The sequence below is a fragment of the Macrobrachium rosenbergii genome, chromosome 3 (assembly GCF_040412425.1).
Source record: "Macrobrachium rosenbergii isolate ZJJX-2024 chromosome 3, ASM4041242v1, whole genome shotgun sequence".
Classification (NCBI taxonomy): domain Eukaryota; kingdom Metazoa; phylum Arthropoda; class Malacostraca; order Decapoda; family Palaemonidae; genus Macrobrachium; species Macrobrachium rosenbergii.
The window spans coordinates 34,531,072-34,558,421 of NC_089743.1; the positions used below are offsets into that span (position 1 = coordinate 34,531,072).

At 38.4% G+C, this 27,350-nt stretch overlaps 1 protein-coding gene across 3 annotated transcripts in view; it reads left to right on the forward strand.

The window, feature by feature from the left end:
• Positions 1 to 11,584: 11,584 nt before the first annotated feature.
• LOC136854357 (protein trapped in endoderm-1-like) overlaps positions 11,585 to 27,350 on the forward strand; it is a 229,365-nt gene continuing 213,599 nt past the window's right edge. Inside the window, exon 1 of one of the 3 annotated variants that reach the window (XM_067130700.1) lies at positions 11,585 to 12,335. The gene's annotated coding sequence lies outside the window, so the exon portion shown is untranslated. The remainder of the gene's footprint in view (positions 12,336 to 27,350) is intronic. The other 2 variants (XM_067130695.1, XM_067130666.1) reach the window with 2 other exon arrangements.

Consider the following 27,350-nt stretch of genomic DNA (forward strand, 5'->3'; position numbering starts at 1 on the left):
TCGCATCTAGGGTGGAGACAGACATGGGGCTGCAACCGCAACCCATAATATTACTGTATTTCACCGAAAACGTTTCGCTATTGCATTTAATGTCTGTAAATCTACAGTAGTGCGTGATACTCGCTTTGCACAGTGGCAGCATCAAAATTTTTGTTGTTGCTCCGATGCCTCACTATCCCTTATCATTCTGGGACAATGATGTTACGGATGCTAATATTCTCTTCAAGAGAATGCAGTTAAGATTATTAAAAATATTCCACTATAAAAATTCGTAATTTATTGCGACTCGAGAAGTGCTTAGAAACATTTCAAATGTATTGTCCTAAAAGCCCTTTTGTCCAGCGGATTAAGTTTTCATTCCAAAAATTGAATGAAACGGTATATGTTGAAATATACTAGAACCCTGCTCAAGAAGGTATTAAACAGATGGTGTCTTTAAAGAAACCAAAACTTCTTCTATTGTGACTAGAGCAGTCATTTTTATGTGCTATGAAACCCATCATATTTAGTAAGTAGCAAACTTGTGGAAGAGTGAAATTGCTAACTACACATTCAGATAGATTGATTCGCTGCTGGATTTTGTGTTCTGAATTAAAAGAGACAAAAAAGTCATACTGAAATTATGGTATCCCATTTCTCTTTGAGAAATGGGTATGAAATGAAGACCCACGTGACGCAATCCCAGAACGCTGAGATTGTAGAGCAACACTTTCACTAATCCTTGAAAAATGTTGTTAATCTTCAATATGTTCAGTTTATCCAACCGTTCATTTCTTAAGCTGTAATTAATGACATAAGATCCAGACATTTCTTGAAAGCAGACCCTTCGGGGCAGCCCTAAGACAGTTAAGAATATTGACTTGGTGGTATGGTTCCACTTTTTTGTTAATGATGATATTATTCCAGCTTCGTCTCAGCTATTGTTTATGTTTGTGCTAACTGATTTGTGATCAGTTTCTTTTTATATTCATTTTAATAGCTGATGTTTGCTTATCAAGTCAATGGAATCTGGTGTTTATTTCAAATTATTGTGTAATTATTGATACTAATGAATAACGGTCTAACTGTCCGCGACAATTAGTTTAATATAATCATCGCGGACAATAAGACCAATAATTATTTATTCCCGAGAAAATTTCAGATGTCTCAAAGATCATTGCCCTGAATGCATAAGCGCAGCATAGAGTTCGACCATAGTCATCCGAGACACCATTCGAGTCCTGCATGTTTTTTTTCCTTTTAGAGAGAGAGAGAGAGAGAGAGAGAGAGAGAGAGAGAGAGAGAGAACCGATTTAGACCAGTCTATGGTACTCTTTTCTGTCCTGCGCAGATGTGTAAGCCTTTGAATGGCACAGAAAATGTCACCTCTGGTTTTATTGTTTCCGAAAACTTAGGAAATCGGATTTGACAGGCTGGGTAATCCGACGTTGAGGAGCCCCCTAGGGCTTTGAAGTGACTTATGATTGAAGATTGATAGTTAAGTTTGAAAATGTTAGATCTGGAAATATATTTAGTAGATTTTTGTTATTTGTTGACCTGGTGACCTTGAAACTCACTCTGGATCACAAAGATTGAAGGCAAGTAATCAGCGGACCATGCGGTATCTTCTGGTCAAATTTCACGAAAGCTGATTAATAATAATAATAATAATAATAATAATAATAATAATAATAATAATAATAATAATAATACGGACGACAACAATCAATGACACAAGACTGACGGCGAAATCTGATGATCACACAAATATAGTAACCAAACCTCATGTTGCCTGCCTTTATTATCTACGAATAATTGACACGTTGTATCCTTATCTCTCCTGTACCCTCACTCTGAAGAAGGGAAATTGTGTCTGAAGCTTAGACTTGCAAAGGATGAAATAGCTCCTTTTTATCCACATCTTGTTCACCCTAGAAACTGTATGTCACGCTTCGTTGATTTCTGAATCAATTTATGAATTTACTTCTATTTAGCTTTCATTTGTTGCTTTATTTATTTTGGCGTCCTATTTCTTGTACAGCTAAGCGTTGGTCAGCCCGAAATTTTACATTTTCTGTCTCAAGTTTCTAGCACATTAACTAGCCGTGTTATTACCTTATCTTTCTTCATCTCTAACGTTGTATATTCTGATGTGTTTGTGTGTGTGTGTGTGTGTGTGTGAGTGAGAGAGAGAGAGAGAGAGAGAGAGAGAGAGAGAGAGAGAGAGAGAGAGAGAGAGATTCATGCTTTTATATTTTCAATGACTAAAAACTTCAAATGCTTGTAGTGTGCGTCGACAGGGGGAATGTGTGTGTCGGCGTCTTCGTTGCCATGACAGCACCGAGGCTGCGGATAAGAAGGGCACAGATAATTGTTTACTTCTGAGAATCGTCCTTCTCGCGATTTCTTTCATTAATAAGGGGACGGAGCACGGTGTATAAATAACAGCAGGAGGGATGAATTATTTGACTGACTCACTGAAGGTAAGGTATTTAGAGAGAAGAAGCCAACATTACACAATAAATTACGAAATCTCAGGCTCATATGGCATAAAATAATTCATTCTATTCGATTTTATTCCACATGCGTTAGAATGTGACGAATAAACGGAACGGCACATAGCCGAGGAAACAGCAGAAGGCAGGAGAAAAGAAGGCGAATAAAGCGAAAGGAGAAGGATGTATTATTAATAATATATGAGGCCTAGGCAGTAAGGTAAAGAAGATGCAGTAGGGTTGAGCACAAGCATAAAAGAGGCCAACGTAAACAGGGAACTAGGCAGCGAGGTCGGTGAGCACACGTATGAATTGACAGTCAGACGTTCAGGTAGATCCTTGCATCTTAGGACGTTGATGAAAAGTTAATTACATACAGAAATAGATAGAAATGTGTGTGTGTGTGTGCACGAGAGAGAGAGAGAGAGAGAGAGAGAGAGAGAGAGAGAGAGAGAGATGTATAACTGGAAGAAGGGAGCTTTGGTTATAAAGAACCAACCTTTGGTTCTTTCTCGGATTTCCAAGAAAGCGTATCCATGTAAGAGGCCGCCCGCCCCCCGTCCCTTCTCTCTCTCTCTCTCTCTCTCGCGCGCGCTCTCTCTGGCTAAGCTCATTTGTCTGCCTGGGAATTCTGGTATCTCATTCCTGGGGAAACCTTGTCGTTTGGCGACGCTTTTCGGGGAAAACTGGAGAGGCAGGGTTGGGGAAAGTTGCCGGTTTTTCGAATCCCAAGAGATTGGAAGCAGTGTAAAGAGACTAGCCTCCCCCTCACTTCCCCCATTCGTTTATCCTCTCTCCTACTCGAATTGTGCCTATTGCTTCTGCTCTCTTCCTTACACGATTTTCTCCCTTATTTCTATTTGTTTGTCCTCCTCTCATCTACTTGACAACTTTACATGCATATTCGCTTATCTCTCTCACCCTACTCGACTTATATCTAACGTTTCTCTCACCCGTTCCTGGATTTCTCCCTATAACGTCTCTGTGGGACTTCCATACTCCTCTCTGCTCCACTGCCTTCCTCGATTTACTCAGTTTCCATCTCCCCTCTACTTAATTTCTACGTTCTTTCTAATTGACATTCCCCCTTGCTCCTCCCCTTTATTCGCTTCCCCCTCTTGTCCTACCCACGGTCTAGGTCTACCAGACTTGCTCCTTCTTCGTGCGTCTTCCTCTCCTTGACTGGGCTTCCCATTACTCTGTTCCACTTCCCCCGCCCACCCCTTGCTTGAATTACCTCGTGTCTATTCGCTACATAATATTCGTTTTGCTCGTCTTTTCTTCTTGACTCCTCCTCTACGCTACTCATCTTCCCCATCTCCCTCCGTCGACTTCTACCCCCATCGCCTTCCCATCATACTTCTATATGTACCTATCTCCTCCACTTGATTTCTCCCCTGCCCTTTATTCCTGTTTCTTTACCTCTAGGGTCTCTTAATCTCCTCCTGCTTCTGCGCTTTTGTTTTCTGATGTTAAGAACCTCTCACCCCCCAAAAAAGCTCATTGTTCTTTTTTTTTTGGTTGCATCCCAATTATTCCCCTTGACATCATCTATTATTTAATGAAGCCCTAAGACCATATAATACCTCTAAATAGTTAGTCTACTTTGGCAGTTAATTAGAAGCGCATATCAGCGATAAGCAGTTTCCCCTTTAGAGTGACTGCAGAGATAAAACAATACATTATCCAGTGCCCCAGTCATCCTTTATTTGTTCAAACAAAAGAGAAAGAGCTCTAAATCACCCATTTTACTTGCGGACAGAAAAAACTGAGTAACAGGGAATCGAACCCTTCGCATACATTGTGGCATTCACTTCTATCTTGCATATACTCTTCTATTCTCTGATATATGTGTCACTTCCAATACATCTTCCGTGTCTTCTCTCCTCCTTCCTCACAAAAGCTTATGATTAATGTACTTTTTTACCAACCTTTCGTCCTTCATTCTCTGCCAAATTTCACACTACCTCGGGCTCTCCAATTCATCTTCTCACCATCATTCTGTATCGCACAGTTTCTCTCTCTCAGTTCTTACTTCGCACACCACATGTGTAAGTCATCTCAACAGATACAGATGAATTCAGTCTCATTCGCATTCAAAAACACACTTCACTTGAATCAGGACAATTAGCTCAGAAATCCAATCATAAATTCTAACTTTGACTTCTCTGAGAATTGTGCTTCTCTTCCAAATCATTTTTACACACTTTGCTACCTTAGTTGCTTCACCAATTACTAAATTCGCCTCTTCTGTCACCCTACTACATTTACTCCCAGATGCCTATACAAAGCAATCTCTTTCTTACTTTTACCACCTAAATTAAGATTTATTGCTCAACCTCCCGGGTTTCCATTTGGTCTCATAACTTTACTCCTGTGTACATTCCATTTCAGTTTTCTCCCCGAACAAACACCATATTCTTTCACCAGACTCTGCAGGTTGCAGGCAACATCCCAGTCAGTATTGTATCCGCTGCAAGTATCAGCTACTCACCATGCACTCAATTCATGACCTCCTTTCCATATCGTATACTTTATGACCATTGTATCCCGACCGTTACATGGTCTTTCTCATCACTCTATCAATAAGGATATGAAACAGCCATGGAGACATTAACACTTACCTCAGGCCCACTTTTACTCGAGACCAGTCATCCTCTTGTCTACATGCCCGGCAAATGGTTAATTTTCCTCATTAAAACTTCAAACTTCTTGCATCATATTATCATGTTCTACATCATACATCTGCAGTACATCTTTTTTTCTTCTTCTTCTTTATTCCATCGCAAGGCTTCCAATTCAATGGGCATCACATGTAGCTTTCCCCACCTTTTCTCTCAAAAATTTCACACAACCTGTCGCGAATTTTTCCCCACGACTGGGAAGTTTCTAAGTCCCGGATGGTATGGGACTAGGATGATCAGGCCTGAAGGGCACTATCAGCAAACACCGAAGCGAAGGTCCATCAAAATCAGGTAGGGTTTTACAATTTTATAAAAAAAAAAAGATAGACTATTTAAATTTAACATACATTAAAGCACCCCCTTAAGGACCACGCAGTCGGATACAAGACACAACTCTGAAAGAAAGTTATACAAAACCCATAAAACTCAAAAAATAGGCTACTGAAATTTACAATTTTATATAAACCTTATTCTAAATAATCAGACTACTTTAACCGAATATCACCTATATCAAGCCTCGGATGGCAAAAACGTAAAGGGATTAAAATAGCAAGCTATATGAACCGGTTATTGACTAAAAAATGAACAACTTGGCTGGGGAAGTAACAGCATGGGATGTGGTTAGCTTACCTCCGTGATATGCCCTCGAGAAACACATATCGTCCCTCTGCATGTCTCGTCGTCACCTCGGTTCCCTTTAAAAATGTCTACATTGGTTATTTTATCAAAGAATGTATTTGAATAATTTAAAAGAGAGCCTCTCCGATATTCATGATACTGCCAATACCGGCAAATCGCCAGACACAAATAACACTCGAACATATTTACAGAAAAATGAGAACCACGAACTCTGCCGCCTGCTTACCACTCCCCCTCGCTTATCCTGAACGTTGTGAAGGATTGTCGAGAAAAAAACGGATCAATTTTTTTTTCACGACACAACCCTCATAAAATTGTGAACCTCCCTGTGACTCATATTGTTCATCCTCTATTATCCTTTTGTTATTTGTCTAACTTTCTCAGTCAAAATCCTACCATATAACTTCCCCCGTATATCTAATGACGTCACGTCCATAGAATTCCAACACTTTCCTCTTTCACCTGTTCCACTATATTGTTGAGCAATTACTCCTCTTTGAAGTGTGATGCAAGCTACACATAGACTCTGAATTGTGCTTAGAAGGATGCACAAATTAAATTCAAATATAAGAGGATGGAAATAACGAAAAGTAGAATAGTCAGTGAGGCTAAACAAAACAAAGAGTGTGAACTCTGGTGGCCATAATGAAACTCTCGGTCCAGCCTACAGTAGTATACTGTAGAGACGAATAAAAAAAAAAAAATAGCTACGCACTATAATCAACTAATTTTCAAAACTACCACCATCCCATATCTCGGCAGGAGAACACTTGGCTCGTAATTACTACTATGCATTTCAGGGACAGTGAGTCATCGTTTTTCTCAAATATCTTTCATGCTAATCATTTGATTGAAATGGTACTTTGACACAGTGTACAGGACACCTCCCGCTAATTTTTGGTAACATAGTGCATTGTCAAATGGTTTTAGTTAAGGCGTTTACTCTTGACTTATATGGCGTTGCCAAGCTTCGCCAAATTATGTATTCGAACGTCCTTTATCTCCATCCTGTCCCTCCCTCCCCCTTCCCCTCCTCATCCCTCCCTCAACCCAGTTTCCAGGCCTCCCCATCTCCGGCCCCTACTCTTTCCTGAAATGGATAGTAGGTCCTCAGTTTTACTACGGACCTGCTGCCTACTAGTGACGCAAGACCTTCCATAACATTGGTCTGCGGGATTATTATTATTCAGAAGATGAATCCTATTCATATGGAACAAGCCCACAGAGCCCATTGACTTGAAATTCAAGCTTCCAAAGAACATAGTGCTCATTAGGAAGTAAGAGAAGGTAAAGGGAAACAGAAAGAAGAGATCTCACTTATTAAAAAGAAAAAAATAAAGAAGTTAATAAATAGAGAAAATGTAATTAAAGCAAGGCGAATAGTATTAGGGTAGTAATGCATTGCATCTTCGCTTGAACTTCTGAAGCTCCAATTGCACGACATCCTCAGGGAGACCTCCGGAACTGAGAAGTTCGACAGCGAGGCATGTTTACTGCATATTGGTGCTACTGTTCAGTGAATCTGGTTGATCTCGGCAGGAAAAGGGAATCAGGGATCAGTTGTGAATGCGAAAGATCGCTATTAAAATAAACCTTATGAAAAAGTAACAAACAAGAGAACCATACGTCGATGGTCCAAGTCATAACAGTTAATGTTAGGAAGGCTGTCAAATGCCTTCTCGTAATTAACAAAAACCATCAGAAGAGGATCTTAAATGACGTACACTGTTGCACAATATATCTTGACAAGAAGATTTCACTTATGCAACTCCTGCCTTTTCTAAATCCACCAGAAAGTTAATGTTGATCAGGTTTTGTCAAGTGAATTTGCAGTGGGCAAAGGGTGCTATTAGGGAACGTTTTTTCACCGTCGCTGTTTGCCAATCTCATTGATTTTATTACGGAGAGAGTGGTCGGAGATGGAAGAGAAGGTTCAGATTAGAGTAACAACAAAATCGAAAGATTTTGCAGAGAGCATATTGTTGAATACTTGATGGAACCGAAGTAACTTAGGTTAACAATTTATTAAGTAAAATACTTTGATTTGCTTCAGCCAAAGATAACAAATGTTTGAGTAAGTCCCATGCAGAGTCGGAGAAGCAACTCAGAAGAGGAAATTTGCTCGACCTAAACTGTTCATTGTTTGTTCGACAACTGGAGGTTTATAATATCGTCTCAATATTATATTTTGTCCATGTGCTTAAGGCGTGTATGAGTGAACAGTGGCTTACACGGAACATACGAAAAGGCTTGTGAAATTATAGCACAGAGAGAGAGAGGCAGTAATTTTTTTTGTTCTAGTTCGCGTTAACTTAATTAAGGTTTCGTCTGTTCAAGCCAGATAAGCTAGTCCAGTTCTTCATCAGCTGATTCAAACAAAACTGAGCAGCGCATTGAACAAGCTTTACAGAAAGATATAGTGAGTAAAGAAACGTGCATATGAAAAGTAGAATAATCACTGTGGCTTAACAAAACAAAGACATGAATTTTGTGAGTTCCCACCAAATAGAGTCGATAAATGGAGTGGCGATCTCCCTGCCCAGCGTGCGACCTCTGGCGGCCATAATGAATCTCCTGGTCCAGCATACACTAGTATACTGTAGAGACAAAATAGCCTACTATTAGGCAGTACATTTTTTTTTATCGTTTAATTATGTTAAGAATGTGTTACTTTATTATAGGTAATAAAGTAACATCATACTTCGAAATGTTATTGTTCTGAATTCTTTTGTAGCTGAAGTAAAGAATTTTGCATTCCAGTCTGTGTATATCTAAAACTGGAAAGCGTTTTGTAAGTAAGTCAACGACAGAATAGGCTAGCAAAGTAATTTCCATTCTAAGGCTTTGAAGCGATACCTAGAGAATGTTGTTAAATGAAGACTACCGTAAAAAAGAACTTTTGACCTGTCGGGAATAAAATTTTCAAAAGTATTTTCTTATTTTCGAGTAAAAGTACCTGCCAAATCAAGAGACATAGTCCTAGCGTTTTCTTGGCCAAGATTCTTTTCCTTGTGGTTGTCATCCTTATAAACTATATATTTTAACTTGGCATATGGTTCAATAACTTTTACAATACAAAAATACCTTTTTTTTATATTCGAAATTAAGTTATACTTAGAATTAGGTTTAAATATTATAGCATCTTACCAACTGAATAGACTGAGGACGTAGGATTAGCCTAAGCTAGCAAATTTCATTTTCTTGCTATTACCAATCTATTATATATATATATTTTTTTATGAAAATATGAGTTAAATCAAGATTTGTTAGCAATAAAAAAAACTAATTTTCACTCTGAAAGGAATAATAGAAGCTGTTTGCTACGGTTTGTTTATGTCGTCCTGCAATACCCTCGCAGTAACATGTTTAAAAGACGAGACTTGACACAACTGGTAGCCCATAGACCTACTTATTACTAAGCACTTTTAATAAGGAGCAAAATCATATTTATTTTATAGTACGTGGCGTATATAAGACTGTCGCTATTCTGATTTAAACATTGAAATCGCCATTGAATTTATGTACTCAGGGGCGTTCCTAGACATTTTGGGGCCCGGGGGCCACTGTCTCATTTGTGGCCCCTCTTATGGGGTGGGAGGTGAACGAAATGAGCCAAAGCAGCTGGGGGGTTCGGGGGGGAAAATTTTTAGAATATGAACAATTGTAGGATCGTTTTAAAGGCACTTGTAAATGCAAATTTCAGAAATTTAGCTTGTCCTGTCATAGTAGCAATGGTTAAATTTCGCATTTTGGGGTCCCCTCACTTTTAAACCCCGTCCCCCCCAAACAGGCCCCCTCAGGAACGCCACTGTATGTACTACAATAATATTCTAAAAATATATGACATGTTAGCAGAGAATGCTTACCTACTGCTAACAAGATATCTACCTGACTAGCGCAAAATTATGGGTAATTGAATTTCAGTATGCTTGCCTACTTGTGAAATGTTATTCTGTTTTCTCCTGAAGATTTCTTGTACCCATTTCTGCTGTTATAAGTTGCACATTGCACAGTACCATCATGATGATGTAAAAAAAAAAAAACAAAGAAAAAATCGCTAACACACTGAGCGCCTATTTAACTTCCGCGATTTCTGGGTTTTTCAAGTTGGTCACAAGGCTCTGCAGCGCTGGCATGGTGGCACCACACTAAATTACGTAGTGAAAGGATACAAATAACTTCTTCAATCATTACTGACCCTCTATGTTTCTATTCGCGAAGAAAAGATAAAAAAAAAAAAAGAAATGGCCAGTAACCAGAGCGAATAATCTTTTGATGTTGTACGGGAAAATATCTGCAATAGAGAGAAGGTAATAGACCTACATCTGTAAATGTTACCTGGTTTACAATCTAAACCTTCCTAAACGTAACTTTTTGCAACAAAATAAAACTTAGTATTTATCAGGGTACGGCTGTAAATATTTGGCTATCCCTAACACGTGTGGCATCTTTTGGTTTGTTATTTGTTCCTTTCATTACTTGAGAACTCCATAATTCACGGCAGATTTAAGACCAATAATGTCTCGAACAGCCTTAGCGAGTGAGGCAAGGTACGATGAGCCGAAACCCATGTCGATTGCTTTGTCCAGTCCCACCCGCTTTCCTTCTTTTTTTTTTTTTATGCCTAGGCCATGATTCATAAAAAGGCAATTTTACCCAAAGAGCTAAACTGATTGACCAATAACATAAGAAACGACTGCCCGGCAAGTAAACCTGATTCCAAATGTAGCCTGATAAATCACATAAGAATATCTTGAAAATTATGTCTCATTATTCTCTTTAATTTTCCATCAACTACAAAAAGTCATGTTGCTATTCGTACTTACTACAGTTATCTACGAATATGCAAACAAAAGTATATTTATTTGGCCATTTGAGTGTCAAATGTAATAAGATATCCGTTCGTTGGCCTAAGTTTGAGCAGACTTTAAACGCCATTACTGGTAAACTCAAAAGGCATCTTTGAATAAAATAGAATATAGAATTTAGGTCAAGGGTCAAGCTCTGAAACGGAAATTGTCAGCAAAAAAGGTTGCACTACGAATCAGTTGTTAGGAAAGGCTGGGAAGTAAGATGGAAGAAAGAGAATATGAACGGAGGTACAATAAAAGGAATGAAAGATGCCGCAACTAGGTGCCAAAGGGATGCTGCAAAGAACTTTAATGCATGCAGTGCGAAACGTGAGGTGCACTGACGGCGCTACCCCCAACCTACCGAGGCAAAAAAGGCATCTTGTTGCCAGAATTTTGTGCTAAAGGCAAATTGACGCCAGAATTTGCACAAAAGTACCACTGATGGCAAAGTTGACTTTGCGTATATTCGTTCATATTGCAGTCAATACATTCCCAACGGACGACAAGAGGTATTTTTTTATGTAAATATTTTCTTTACTGATTGTTGTCAAACAATAACCACACTTTTCGAAATTGTCTGACCTATAGTATGTAGCCAGAACTAAGGAAAACTAACAGAAATTTTCAAAGTAGTAATCATATTTTTGAAAAGGATAGTATTCAGCACATTACTTGTAGCAGCATTTACAAGTGGCCCATAAAGAATGGAAAAATGCCTGTTTGCAGTAGAAATCGATGCACCCCATGTCGACAACACAAACCTTTTGATGCTTGTGCAAGTTGTGTTGGCTGCCAGACCAGACGACCATACTAGATTTCTCATACCATTCATTATTCAACTCTTTACCATTATACTCGGGAAGCCTTAAGGCAAGGGTATGCACTGGCAATAATCAGCTTTGTCTAAACCAAGTGGAAATGTTTTTGAGAGTGAGATGCTGAAAGAGGCCGTAGTGTGACACCGCTTTAGTTTCTTGTTCGTATAACCTGGTACAAACGGAATCACAATATTCTGAAGATTTTTGCAGTTTTATTAATTAACTATTACTGCAAATACTTCAACGTACCATATATGTCTCTAATTACACAATTGCTGCAATATGATAAAAATATAATTGTAAAATCACCATTCAGTAAGGCGGATATAATAAAGACTAATATCTGCTGTTTACGGTGAATCTTGTCTTTGGTGAGGAGAGAAGCAATGTTTTTATCGTTGTCAAATATGTCATCACGTATTTAGTGATTATTGAGGTGTTCATGGGAAATTAATGCAATTCAAGTACAATATAAATTCATCCTGTTCGGCTGATGTTATTCTATGCAAATTTGCGACTAGCGGGAAGAAGTTAGCAAGTCACAGATTGAAAACGCACAGTCTATTTCGAGAGAAGACCTTGTCGATTTGTGCGCTGTGAAGGGCGGTTCAAATTAGAGGTTATTTGTGGTTTCGCAGCAGATGGCTTGCGAGAGTTGGCAAATCGTTAATACTGGATACATACCATCCGTGTTGAAAGGAAATCAAGTATGATAAGAAGTTGATTGAGTAGGTCTATCACAGGATGTCAAAGAAGTCGATCGATGGACTGATGGAAGTGCATAGACCATACAGTGCCATAAGCTGTCTCCAGGGATGACACTCGTTACAGAAAGGCAAGAAGTGCAGGCGAAAGATTAACACTTGAGTAAGTACAAAAGATTTCATTAACTGAGGTATAACACCCAAAAATCAGTTGGTTTATTTTGAAAAAGTTTTTTAGGCTAATGGTAGGCTACGTTGTTTGCCCCTTTTCAGTGTAAACAAATTGTTAGCTTCACATAAGGCTATTTGATTATTCATTCCAACAAGTCTTCTTATCGCGCATGATTTTATACACAAGCTGTCACAGTTTCTTTAGTTGTGAAATGTTTACGCAGTGCTGTACAGTACTAAAGTTCTCACGTTGAGATAAGGTTTAGGTACCTCCGGATAGTTTACGTAAGGGTCTTGTCATAAGCTTTCCTTTAGCTCGGAGCAACACGGACCTGATTTTTCGCATTGTTCATGCCATGAAATATTTTTACTGATGCTGTTGTCCGTCTTAGCTTATTAAAAGGTATGTAACTAGCATAGTACGTGTATTTGTAGGTTGTTATGGCTATATATAGAATATATTTTTATTGTCTGTTTTTTTACCATTTCTTTTGTACTTTAACGAGAAGGATAAGGCTAGACTCGTTAACATCAGATATACGACGCAGGCTAAACATCTTTATAGTCCCGTGATCCAACAGAATGCAAATTATTCCAAGAGTCCATGGTCAGGTGGTGACAAAAAATACCAATGGGACTGGCACTAAAGGACTGGGGAGTACGTACAATAGTTTCAAAAGAATGAAAGAGTGAGAGAGAGAATAAGTTCATATATCTTTCAAATTTCATATTGTCCACTGGAATTTTTCAATGAAAGATAACCTGACATACCTTTCATTCCTGGCAACATGTGTGATGAAATACTGGGTAAAGGCCTTTGAGTAAAAATATTTGAAAATGTGTGTGACAGACAGACAGACAGACAGACAGACAGACAGACAGACAGACAGACAGACAGTGAAAATGTGTGTGACAGACAGACAGACAGACAGACAGACAGACAGACAGACAGACAGACAGACAGACAGACAGACAGACAGACAGACAGACAGACAGAGAAAGCTGGAAGGGGGACTGGACATGGGCGGAAGGGGCTGAGGTGTTAATGATCATCAGTCGGTGTTCGGACAATTACTGTAAACATTGTAGGTTCGTAACTTCGTTGGCTGAGGGTGGATTTTTGCCAGGGGCGTTCCTAGACATTTTGGGGCCCGGGGGGCTCAGTCCCATTTAAGCCCCTCTTATGGGGTGGAAGGCAAGCGAAGCCAGCCAAAGCAGCTGGGGGGTTCGGGGGCGGGCGCTGTAAGCCCCCCGGGGAAAATTTTTAGAATATGAGCAATTGTAGGATCATTTTAAAGGGCCCCCCTCACTCTGGGGCCCGAGGGGCTATTTCAAACAGCGCTCCCCCCCCCTCAGGAACGCCACTGATTTTTTTTCTTTCTCAGCGTAACTTTTAGTAATCTTTTGAATGTGTCGGTTTATATTTACCAAAATTTGATATGGTTGCTTTGTGTATGTATCTCCCGATTGTTAATAATTGCTCCTCGTATCCCTGTATCAAGTCTTGAGGTAGAAGGATTCACTCAAACTTTTTATTTTTTTCTGATTGCACGAAATTATCTATATCTTCCTAATTCTCACGACCATTTTTAACTTCAAGCTACATTTGCTTATTTGGCACAGTAACTCCATAACGCACTGATACCACATAGTGAATCTTTGTTTCAGTTGTAAATTACTAGGTATTGTAACTTGTGTAGGACATTTTTTTATGGAACCGGCTGACGAAGACTAGTAATCAGACTCTCTCTCTCTCTCTCTCTCTCTCTCTCTCTCTCTCTCTCTCTCTCTCTCTCTCTCTCTCTCGTTCTATAGATACCACCTGAGAGTTGATCACGTGAGGTACCAGTGTCCTCTGAGGGTCTCATAAAAATTCTTCAGTCGTTTTTGCTCTTGGTAACGTGTTCTTAAAGGTACTGGATTAGGTTACGGACTGAGTTGATGAATAATATTATGTTGGTTAGAAGCTCATGTTCGAATAATTTGACAGAGCGTGATTATAGATCCAGTTTTTAATTGAATTAATGGATCCTTTTTTTGGCTAAGGCAGCGGATGTACATGGCAGTATCTTGTGAGGCCCTGGGTAGTAGCCCTACGCAAATATTTTTTTGCTCTTCGTAATCTCAGCAAAGCTATTATTATTATTATTATTATTATTATTATTATTACTTACAGCATTTATTATAATTGTCTCATACTCAGGATTTTAAGAGCTGTTATTGTAATAGCTACTGACACGACTGTCTTCATTGCTGTAAGTGTTCGTGGACACTGATTTTGAAGATTCCAGAAGCAGTGAGTTTATCATTGTCTAGGTGGAACATAGCATGTTGATTTTATGGTGATGTTGTAAGTTGTGGATTATTTATTAGTTTTGCGCCTGTGGGCCTTTGTTTAGGGTTCAGTATGGCATTGCTTGTGTTCATGTGACTTTTAATGCTCCTGTGGATCTTGCCATGATTTGTTTTATAGAACAGACACCGCTTGTAATTGAAAACACATTGTTAAATAAAAGGACAGCAGGGCCTGTGTTTAATACAGATGGAGGATTCTGGAGAAGTACTCAGAGGTAACAAAATAACTGCCCTCGTTACTTATGTTTTTCTTAGATTTATCCTGAGTCACATCTCTACATATATAATGCATCCTATTAAACAAGCTTTGTAAATCATGTGGAGTTTGTTGATTAAGAGAGCATCGTCTGTATATTCTAAGAATGTAAAATTTCCCTTTTCACTCAATCTAAACCTTCTCGTCCATTTCCGACCACTTTTTTTTTCTTCATAAAACCGATTAGAAGGGTAAACAACAAAGATGAAATAACACTCATTTGTAGCACCATTATCTACTGCAAATTAATTTGACAAGACCCGGTCAATATTAACTTTGCCGTTAGTGCATTCATAGATAAATTCAAATAGCTTTAGGCCTACGTTTTGAGGCTACGGACGCTGTCATATGCCTTCTCTTCATAAAAACAAAAATCCATCAGATGATTCTTAAATTCTTTAAACTGCTTCCTCATATGTCTCAACACAAATATGTGTTCATTTTTAAGATTTTTATCAGTTTTATTTTCCAGCCATTTGAGAATAAGTATTAATGGATATTTTCATCAGAACCGATTTAAGTACAGTGCTTATATAGTTACCGTGTTCAGTCAGGTCACCTTTCTTTAGTACCTTTTGCCATGACTTCTATTTGACTTCTAATTATCAGTCATCAGGCTTTGTTTCCTTATTCCATCTTCTGCAAAACAATCTAGGTAGTATACAAGGCATGCGAGATTATACTCGTATAACACACACACATACACACACACACACACACACACACACACATATATATATATATATATATATATATATATATATATATATATATATATACCTATATATATATATATATATATATATATATATATATATATATATATATATATATATATATATATATATATATATATATATATATATATATATATACATATTTATTTATTTATATATATACAGACATACATGTACGAGAGAGTCTGCTTCCTAAATATTATTATTACCATTGTTGTTGCCGTCACTATTCATAATGTATACATGCTTATGGTACAAGTCAAAGTGCAATTAACTTAACTGGCGAGCTTTCTCGGAACACAGCATCGACCTCATGTGAAAAAATGAAGCAAACAGAGGATAGGACCGAGATGGAGTACGGGCTAGGAATTAGTAGCAAATGATTTTCTTCAAGGTGGTTACGCTGGATGGTTTTTTGTTATAGTCCTTCCTGTCTCAATTTATGTTCAAGATAAACAGTTACGCAATAACTTCCATTCCATTTTCCTTCGGTGTTTGACATGTTGAATACAGGAACATGTAAAGTTCATAATCGTCCAAATAGAACGCCCTCATAGAGTACCTATCTTCACTAACATTAAGCCTCTATGAGCATATATATGTATCGACCAGAAACGTCTTGTTGTCGGAATCCAGGCGGCATCATACAGGTTAAAAGGCGACATAAACTTCGGTCAGGCTTCTTAGAGATCTAGGCATTCATTATCTATGCAAACTCTACGGCGGTGAAGCGTAGGGTTTTGGTTTTTTAAGTTTAATTTGGTTCTCATCCTTTTTTTTTAATCTTCCATTAGGTTTATATCCTCGCCTACATTTAAGTAGGTTCTGTTTTTCCTCTATCTTTAACTCAGTCCTTTTTTCACCATTAGGTTGGTTCCCGTCTTCCATCCTTAACTAAGTATTCTTTTTAATTCCTTGCTGGGTGAGCGGGTTCCGTTCTCAGCTACCACTCTGTTGGTCGCGAGTTCGAATCTCCGACCGGCCAGTGAAGAACAAGAGGAATTTGTTTCTGGTGATAGAAATTCATTTCTCGCTATAATGTGGTTCGGATTCCACAATAAGCTGTAGGTCCCGTTGCTAGGTAACCAGTTGGTTCTTAACCACGTAAAAATAAATCTAATCCTTCGGGCCAGCCCTAGGAGAGCTGTTAATCAGCTCAGTGGTCTGGTTAAACTAAGATATACTTAATTTTTTCACATTAAGGAAGTTCATCGTCCACGCCTTCATACATCTTTAAGTAAGTTCTCTTCCTATCCTTCTTCTCTGTCTATCTGCAGACGCGTTTTCCTCTACCTTGATATAGAACTCTGACCTTTATTGGACTTTTCTCTTTTCAGGAGGTTTTCTTCTTCCATCTTCAAGTCTGTCGTTTTCTGTCCAATACAGGCAGGATAGGATCCCTTCGTTCGTCTGTAGGTAGTTCTCTTTTTTTTTTTTTTTTTTTCATCCGAAAGTAGGGTCACTTCTTTTCTCTTAGGTATGCTCTTTTTCTCCATCTACGTCTTTCTCTTTCGTTAGTTTCAACCTCTTCCATCATTAGCTAAGTCCTCCTCTCTTTTCTTCCTTATTCCATCCTTAGCTAGGCCCTTTTCTCTTTCTTTCACCCGTAGGTAGGTTCTTTTCATATCTTATGTTCAGGTAGGCGATCTTGTTATTCGAATTTTTTCATCTTAAGTCAATTTCTGAAATTATTTAATTTTTGTCTTGCGGATGTAAGTCCATCTCTAATGGGAAATTCTTTAAACAAGCGTTCGGTGTGGCAGTGGTAACACTCTGTTACCAGTTCTCTGTAAGTTTCACATGGATTTTTTTTAAACAATATTTCTAAGATTATTAAAATATACTTGTACGTAATTCCGGTATTTAATGACATTTTGGCTTATAATACCAAAAGATCTTAGGTGTAAATAACCCCTTAAAGGTTATTTACATCAAATCCACGCTATAAATAGATTAAAGACGGTTGCTTGCATGTTTTCAGACTGTTATTCGATTTAAATTTTCCAAGATAATTTTAGCATGGATAGGACATCAACAAGTTATTTAAATTATATGTGCTTTATTTCTCAGGACATCATACCAATATAAAAAATTTCTATTGTCAATGATCCTCTGAGCATTACGTATTGACAGTCCTGAATACCTATATAGCGAACTCCAGAACACTGGAAAAATAGGCAGCTGATACTTTGGATACTGTCCACAATAAAGTTGCGAAGACATTTCATCATAAAAGTGACAGGAAAATAATTACTAAAGAAGATCCTTTGTTTGCCTTATTTCATCAGCTTTTAGTCAAATCATTGTTAAAAATATTCAGTTCAAGTGCAGCTTTATAAAGTAACATCTTGAAAAACATACTAAACACCTTCGTCAACAGAGTAAAGGCATTTTTTTTTATAAAAAAACCCATATAATGACTGTGATTAATTTGCTTTGGGCTAGACGAGTAAGGAATGAAGTATTGAAATAGATTAACATAAATATTCCTTTAGAACTCGCCAGAAGGATAATGCTGGTTTTGTATACCTAAGTGAAAACTCGCATAAAACTCTTAGAACAGTGTTTTTCAACCTTTTTGTGCCCATGGCCCATTTTTGGACATAATATTAATGGACCGCTGTCCTTTGGAATTGTGTAATGATGATAATATAATTATTATAAGGCATTTTCAGAACACTTTATTAGCTTTACATTTTCATTTATGGAATTATTTTTCAGAACACTTTATTTTAGTTATACATTTTCATTTATGATAGAAAGCACTGGCCTGCATTTACTGTATATAAATTTTGTGCATTGTAATCAAAACTCAAATTACACTATTTCACTTATGAAATGAAGCGCTGGCCTGCATTTACAGTAAATAAGTTTTGTACATTTTAATCAAAACTCAAATTACACTTTTTCATTTATGAGAGAAAGCACTGGCCTGCATTTACTGTAAATAATTTTCCATGTTTTAGATACTATTTTGATGTCCGTGGCATGGGCCCCCTCAGAACTGCCCATGGCCCACAGGTTGAAAACCACTGTAAGACTTGGAAAATAAGTAAGAAGTTGTTAAAGGCGATCTCAGGGTTTTGAAAACTTGTTTATAACAACATACATAACAAACAGCTGAGTTGATCGAGCAAAATTAATAGCTACTGAGGTTTATAATAGCGTATGATTTTTCATATGGAGGCTCTTTTCTTTTGTTTATCTATTACTGAGTTGAGCAGCAAATAAAGTTAAGCATTAGAGCACAGAGATAAAATAACGAGGCTGGTAGAAATAGCGTAATTTGATTGCTAAAAGGTCCATACCTGCTGTACGGGATTGTACTGTATTTTTCAACTGATCTGAATGCATGAAGTGGCGTTTATGGGTGAACTTTCTCGGTCGTTAATGACTGTTTTTTTACGTGAGTCTGTTCATTGATTCTGTTCATTGATGTAATTTTTTTGACCTGTAGAAAATTTAGTATACTTGTGTAGATAATGATGTATACGTGTTTGTGTAAGTTCATGGTTGCGTATATGTGTATTTAAACGGCGTTGCATGTTTGTATTAGTGGTATGTTTTTACATGTTTGTGAAAAAACGCGAGCATGTACGTTTGCATGTGAGATGTGTTGATAAATGACTTTGGATAGGTCTTCATGATCACGCGCTTAAAGGCATAACGTTCCTTCTATCAGCCGAATAGGCGCCTGGGGATATGTTAAGATGGTGCCTTGAAATATCACATTAGGAAGGACGCCCGCCTTCTGTTGCTTTTTTAATACGTCTTTCGAGGAATTTTGGAGGCCATTAGGATCGAGACTGCACGGAAGATTTCTCTGGGGGCACATTTCCCGCAACGGGAGAGGCAACCGGCAGGGTTGGGAGCCGGATTAAAGCGGCTGTCGGGTCAAATTGAGAATATATATATATATATATATATATATATATATATATATATATATATATATATATATATATATATATATATATATATATATATATATATATATATATATATATATATATATATATATATATATATATAAAGTATATATACACACATATATATATAATATATATATATATATATTTATATATACTGTATATATCAATAGCTACAATTAACTTCTCGATATCTTCACACTTTTTGGATACGCCGGTCACTACTACAAGCTGTAGATCCATATGCAAGAAATATGAAGTAATTCTGATGTCTGGTAGCGGGAATCGAACCAGCATCCTGAATAATCAGAATGAGGTCAAGTTGCCGACCTGACTATGTCGGGGAGGGGGGCCCCAAGCCAGCTATATTCAGTGCCGGTTCCAATCCCAGATAAACAGGGAGGGTAGGAGTCAGGAAGGAATCCATCCTAAGACATCTGCCAAAGCCAATTATGAAATGAGCCACTAGTGTTGTCGCCACTCCCATGAGTGGATTCGCCCCTGAATGATGTATGATGGCAACAACACAGGTGCCTCCTTTCATAATTGGTTTTAGCCTGATGTTTTATTGACGGATGCCCTTCCTGACACAAACCCTCCCTATTTATTCGAGCTTGGGACCAGAACTGAGTTGGGCTGGCTTGTTCCCCTACTAGCTAGGTTAGATGGCTTATCACAAACTGCAAAAAGAACCGACTGGATGAGATATGTAGAGATGCATAGAAACGTTGAAGTTGCCAGAGGTGAAAGTATAAGTCAGAGTATTTTGAGATGCTCCGGCCATGTGGAAAGATCAGATGAGGATAGATAGCTCAAAAAAAGCGTCTAATTCAAGTTTGTTTGATGATACACGTACGAAACTGCTAGTGTTGTGTTAGTTTTTTGCACATGGAGTTCATGCATGTTTCAGCATTTAATTACAAATATGATGGTGACTTTTGTTATTATTTCTCTGGAACCATTCCCCATAAGGAAAATGGCTTAATATTGAATATATATATACAGTATATATATATATATATATATATATATATATATATATATATATATATATATATATATATATGTGTGTGTGTGTGTGTGTGTATGTATATATATATATATATGTATGTATGTATAATATGTTCAATGTTAAGCCATTTTCCTAATGGGAATAGCTTTAGAGAAATAAAAACACAAGTCACTGTCATATTTATATTTTAACTGCTGAAACGTGCATGAATTCCATGTGCAAAAATCTTCCACAACACTAGCAGTTTTATGTGTATGAACTTGGGAAAAGAGCTGAACCCCTTCTGGACCTACACCCAGTCTCTCATTTTTTCCACCTGTGGTGATGTGTGTATATATATATATATATATATATATATATATATATATATATATATATATATATATATATATATATATATATATATCACATCACCACAAGTGGAAACATGAGAGACTGGGTGTAGGTCCTCACTGATTCCAGCTTTATTTCCAAACCATTAACGAAGGAATGATACATGCCAGTTTCTAATTTTTTTCACCTGTGGTGATGTGTAATAAACGAATCTCGCGTTAAAGTGATTATTTATATATTGTATATATGATATATACATATGTATATAACTTAATGATAAATAATATTGCCAAGACCAGGAAGAACATTCTTTATTGTACGAGCTTTCGAGGTATAAAACCTCATCATCAGGCTGAAAAAACCGACAAGGATGAGAATCAATAAAATTACAATAAAATGAATTGTCATAATAAATCTTCAGCAAAATTACTAACGAAATATATAAAATGAACAAGTAAATACAAACTAAAAGGGTGAGACGTAAAATAACGAAAAATTAAAAACACAAACATAAAAATATGAAAATAAAACTAAAGTGAAATGTAAACAAACTACCACTCACAAAGTAAAATATTTAACGAACTAATTGAGTACCTACTATGAAATTACACGATAGCTAGTTGAATACCAGACGAGTTGTTGTTCAATTCCGGCTTCATCTTTTTAATAGTCAGCGACTCTGAAATTAAAAGGTCCAGTCTATTTGAACAAAAAGACAGTACCCAAAAATCCAGGTCAGTGAAAGGATGGTCTTGTGCTAAACTGTGTTCTCTAATGGCAGAAAAGGGTGGTTTGGAAAGGGGAAACCTAGTTCTAATAGAAAGACCTCTGTGTTCCAAAATTCTGTGTCTGAGCCAGCGGGAACTAGATCCCACGTATCGCAGACCACACTGCGAACAAGTGAACAAGTAAACGACACAGGAATTAAGGTCCACAGGCAGAGTACGCTTCGGTAGAATTAAGTTATAGGTACACGGCGGGTATTTAGCAAGAAATGGCAGTTTCTTACAGTATTTTGGATGCTTATTAACATTTTAACGTTAATTTTTGGCGGTCGGCTGTAATTAACTTACAATTTACCTTTGAACTCTACCCTACGGTAAGGGGGACCCCGATGGGAATCCGAGGTTTCCATACGCGATCTTCACGAGACGGTTCACATCCCGTCTGGCAAGTGCAATAACTTGTTAACGTATGGGTAACTCACCCCCCCGGGCCAGTACTAAACACGGCGAAGGGACATTCCATTTGGCCGACAACAAACAAATGCACCGCCAGTTTCAGAAGCCCTAAAAGTGTTGAAAAACCCAGTTTCCAAGGTACTGCACTTGCCGGACGGGATATGAACCGTTCGAAACGGTCGTAGCCGTGCTCTGTCTTGTGAAGATTGCGTTAGGAAACCCCTTGTTGGATGGACTTCAGGGGACGATTACAGGTTATTTACAGCCGACCGCCAAAAATAACGTTGAATTGTAAAATAAGCAAAAAATACTATAAGAAACTGCCATTTCTCGCTAAATACCCGGGGTGTCTCTATTACTTAGAAATACCTTACTAGCAGCACTGTACACCGGTCTGGGACAAAACTTTTCATTTAAAAAATTTTTCAAAACTTTGTAAAATACAAAAATGGGATATGAGTTTTCGGGGGAAAACCATATCTTGATGAAATAAATTAAAATCACAACAAACATTGTAGGCTCTATTAATCAAAGTGCGTATTGAGTTCATCTTATACAACTTTGGCGAAAAACTGAGGTAATTCAATCCCAAGCCAGTAAAAGTACTTTTCCTGTAAACAGAGGTCTCAAATTTGCCACTATTTATATGTACATCTAAAAATGACAACTTATTATCCTGTTCCGTCTCACAAGTAAAAGAAATGTTAGGGTGACGAGAATTAAAATATTCAAAAAACAAATCAACATGTGATAATTCCTTAAACACAAGGAAAGTATCATCTACATACCTACAGTAATACAAAGGTTTGAAAGCACTAGGGCACTCAGACATCCAAATCCTTTCACAATATGAAGCAATCCGCATATACAGGTCCAAGGGAATTTCCCAAGCTACTCCATCTATTTGATTATATAATTTACCATTGTTAGGATCTTTGGTGGTTCTATGGGCGGTACAGTAGTTTGTTTATTTGGCTAATCCTCCCCCTCCTCTTATTTTCACAGGAGTGTTTACGTCTGTGTTGGCGTGGCGCCAACCTTTAGTCAGGTTCGGGCAGCAGTACCTCTTGGGGATGAGAACTTTTGAGTACCAGCAAACTTTGAGGACGTTTCTTGGGCAGCCGGTGTTTGGGCCCAGGCTGGAGCAGCGCACCAACGAAGATGGTTGTTTGTTGGCCGCAGGTGGAGACCCTGTCGGCGGTTTTGGCTCGGGTGCAGTGGCCCCGTGTCCTTTGTATTTTGGCGAGACGGCAGCAGGACGTCGTGATAATACGGCCTGTTGTCGTTAGTTGGTGGACTTCGCTGGAGATGGTTTTTTTTTTTTATCGACTGCTGCTGGTACTTCTTCTTTGTGATATAAAGTAATATTGCTTTATTTTTGTGTTTCGTGGCCCGGACCTGGCTCATTTTTTATGGCATTCTTTTTTGTTATAGATTTTTATTAAGATTTAATATTAATAAATCTATTTTTATAACCATTTCCTGTATTTTTGTTATTCCTCCTTCTTTGTGTGTGCGAGCTGTCGATTAGCCAGAGCAGTCCCAATATTATTTCCATCTAGATCCTGTGTTTTTCTTAAAGGGCCGAAAACCTCGGTTCGTAACAACCATCAAAAGTAAAAATGCCATCAGCAGTTGCTAAATGTAATAATTTTTGCAAGTCTATTTTATTAAGTCCAAACACTGATAAATGGTTTTCACATATATTATTAAGAATAATGTCGGTTGTTTCTCTTAGTGGGATATTGGTGAAAAGAGAGGTTACATCGAAACTAGCCATTACAACATCTTGGTTAAAATTGAAAGAGCATAATTCTTTAACAAATTTGGAAGAATTAGAGATGTTAAATTCACTTAAAGTTAGAGGGTTTAAAACTGGAACCAAATACTTAGGCAGGTTATAACTAAAAGTACCAATTGAGGAAATAATAGGTCTTAAAGGGTTTCCTATTTTATGTACCTTAGGTAGACTGTACAAATAACCAGGCTTAGACTCTGAAGCAAATAAAGAGCTATATGTAGCTTCCCCAATCTTATCTCTCAGACCTCTAAGCAACCTATTTAGTTTGTCTTCTAATTTCAAAATGTGACTCGCAATATCTACATTTAAAATCCTAAATTTTGTACTGTCATAGCGTATTACATTAATTTTATCTAAATAATCAGACCTATTCATTAATACAACACCCCTACCTTTATCTGGCTTGGTAATAACTATACTATTATCGTTCTTAAGGTTACGTAAAATATTGATTCTGTCTTTATTTAACTGATTGTCACCCTCCTTTTTTCGATTAGAATTTTTGAAGGTATCGTTTGCAATTACGGAGATTTTGCTAAAAAGTGAAGTAAGGGTTTCACTGCCAAAAATGTCACAGCCTCTCAAAGTTGAACATAGTTTTTCAAAACTTAAAAAATACTTAAAGAAATTGAATTTCATGGGGATCAAAGCAAAATCAAGACCAAGAGAAAGAACTTCCTTTTCATCTGTTGTTAAATTTCTGTTAGAAAAATTAAAAAGAACTTTACTACTATCTATTTTCTTATTAACGTCAACACCGAGATTTCTTAACTTTCTACTGCGTGTAAGCCTAACAACAGCCAATTTTTTCTCAACGTTGGAATCTAAAATCGACGACAAACACTTAAAATCCAAAAAGAAAGGTTATTCTTTAAATCCTATCTAGTGAAGACAAATCTGTTAAAACTACCTCTTTCTTTCGTTTTGTGCTCTAACCTCAAAGTCTAAAAAGTTTAAACTGCCATGAGAGATAAGTTTTCGTGTTGTGGAAATCCCTGGAATAAACCTTAAATTTAATGAAATTAGGAATAACACGGTAATCCTTGCAAGTATTCAGATATCGTATGTCTTCCTCAATCTTCTTGGATCTATAACGAACCTTCTCAGTCCATCTAAACAGCTGTAACGTCGAGCGGTTATAACGTCTCAAAATAGTCTCGGTAATTGGGCGGCTACTTGGAAATCTTAGCTTAATGATAAATAATATTGCCAAGACCAGGAAGAACATTCTTTATTGTACGAGCTTTCGAGGTATAAAACCTCATCATCAGGCTGAAAAAACCGACAAGGATGAGAATCAATAAAATTACAATAAAGAATGTTCTTCTTGGTCTTGGCAATATTATTTATCATTAAGCTAAGATTTCCAAGTAGCCGCCCAATTACCGAGACTATTTTGAGACCCTTGACGGTGGTAGGGATGGGGAACTTCCTAACAGCTGCCACCTTCTCGGGCAAAGGCTGGACACCCTCAGGTGTTATGAGGTACCCCAAGAATTCTACCCTCTTGGTGGTGAAGGAGCATTTGTCATATCGAATGACAAGGCCATTTTCTTGCAGGTGTTGGAGGACAGTGTGCAGGTGGTGGAGGTGCTCTTCCTTTGATGCAGAGAAAATTAAAATATCGTCGATGTAAAAGACACAGAAGGGAAGGGATGCCGTCCATCAGGCTCTGAAAAGTAGCTCCTGCATTGCAGGGGCCAAAGTAGGAGTAATTGAAGGTGAAGGTGCCGAAGGGCGTTGTGATGGCTGTCTCCGGGATGTCTTCGGGATTCATGGGGACCTGTAAGTAACCTTTGAGAAGGTCCAGCTTTGAGAAGATTTTTGTGCTGTGTAGGAAGGTGGTCACATATGTGATGTTAGGGGGAGGGTAATGGTCAGCCTCGGTGATCACGTTCAGCCTTCTGTAGTCCCCGCATGGGGGTAGGGTGCTATCCTTTTTTATTACTGTGTGGAGGGGAGATGCCCAAGAACTAGATGCCTTTTGACACAAACCCATCTTCTCCATCTCTGCGAAGGTTTTCTTTGAAGCAGCGAGTTTTTCGGATGGCAGGCATTGCAAACGGGAACGTACAGGAGGGCCTGAGGTCTTAATGTGATGGAAAATACTGTGCTTGGCAGGGATTTGATGAGATTGCTGTAGTTCAGGTTTGAAAACATTTGGGCATGTGGCGAGCAGGTACACAAACTCATCTTTGGAATCGGCAACGTGGAGGGCGAGTTCTATGGGGGCGGCAGCGATGGGTGTTGTGGACAGATTGGTAGCATCGAGGAGGCAACTGTTGGCAACATCCATGGCAAGTTGGTGGTGCACCAGGAAGTCCGCCGCGAGGAGAGGTAATAGGATGTCTGCAACAATAAACCAGCCAGTGGTACTTTCTGTCGCCGAGGTTGAAGGCAAGATGCTTCTGAACGAAGGTAAGGATGGGAGAGCCGTTGGCAGCTGTGAGTTGGGCATCGTATGGCTGTGGGAGTTTGGTTGGTTGATTGGATACAGGCAGAAGGGAACGGCAAGCCCCTGTCTCGACCAAAAAGCGAGTACCTGTGGCAGAATCAAGGATAAAAAAGACAGAGGTGCTGATAGAGCACATAGGACTGGATACATCAGGATTATGGTTGGATTCATATACATATATACATTAGTATGGCCCCTGGTTGAGGGATATGCACCTGCTACGGCTACTGTGAGTGGCAGTAGCCGTTTCACGCTCTTTTTGGCCATGGGCATCCTGGGAGGCAGTTCTTGGTGGCAGGGCTGAATGTTCTGTGGTATTAGCAAAGCTGAAATGGCAGCGATTGTTGCTGCGTGTGGTTGGCGCCCTTGGGTTTCTGAAGGCAGAATGGGTGGCGAGGGTTTGTCTTGGAAGTTTGCAGGGGTTTGATGGCCATGGTGGTCTCTGTGGCATTAAGAAGTTGTCTGTCAATGAAGGATTGGATGTTCCTTGATGGGTGACAAAGGTGTGGGCATGGCAGCAGTTTGCAGCAGCATGGGCGCCCATCAAATTGTCTATTAGGGTGGTGAGGGTATCATTGGCTGTGTCATCAATGTTGGTGAGTGTTGCCCTTACTGACGTTGATAGGTGCTGCAGCCAGAGTGCCTTGAAGATGTCAATTGATTTGGGAGAACCATCTGCTGCAGGAGGAAGATGGGTTAGGGCTTTCATCTTGAAAAGGGCAGCTGATGGGCGTTGATCACCTAAGGGTTGCTGTGCTACGTCTAAGATCTGTTTTACACGAATGGCTGGGGATGGCGTGAATCTGTCTATTAGGAACTCCTTCAGGTTTTCATACTGAATAACATCGGTACCTTCAGTGTCCAGCCACTCTGTTAGCTGGGAGAAGAGGTAATCTCCCCTGGTAATCTGCCTTGGTCGACAAGGAAGGACTGTATGTCCTTGATTCA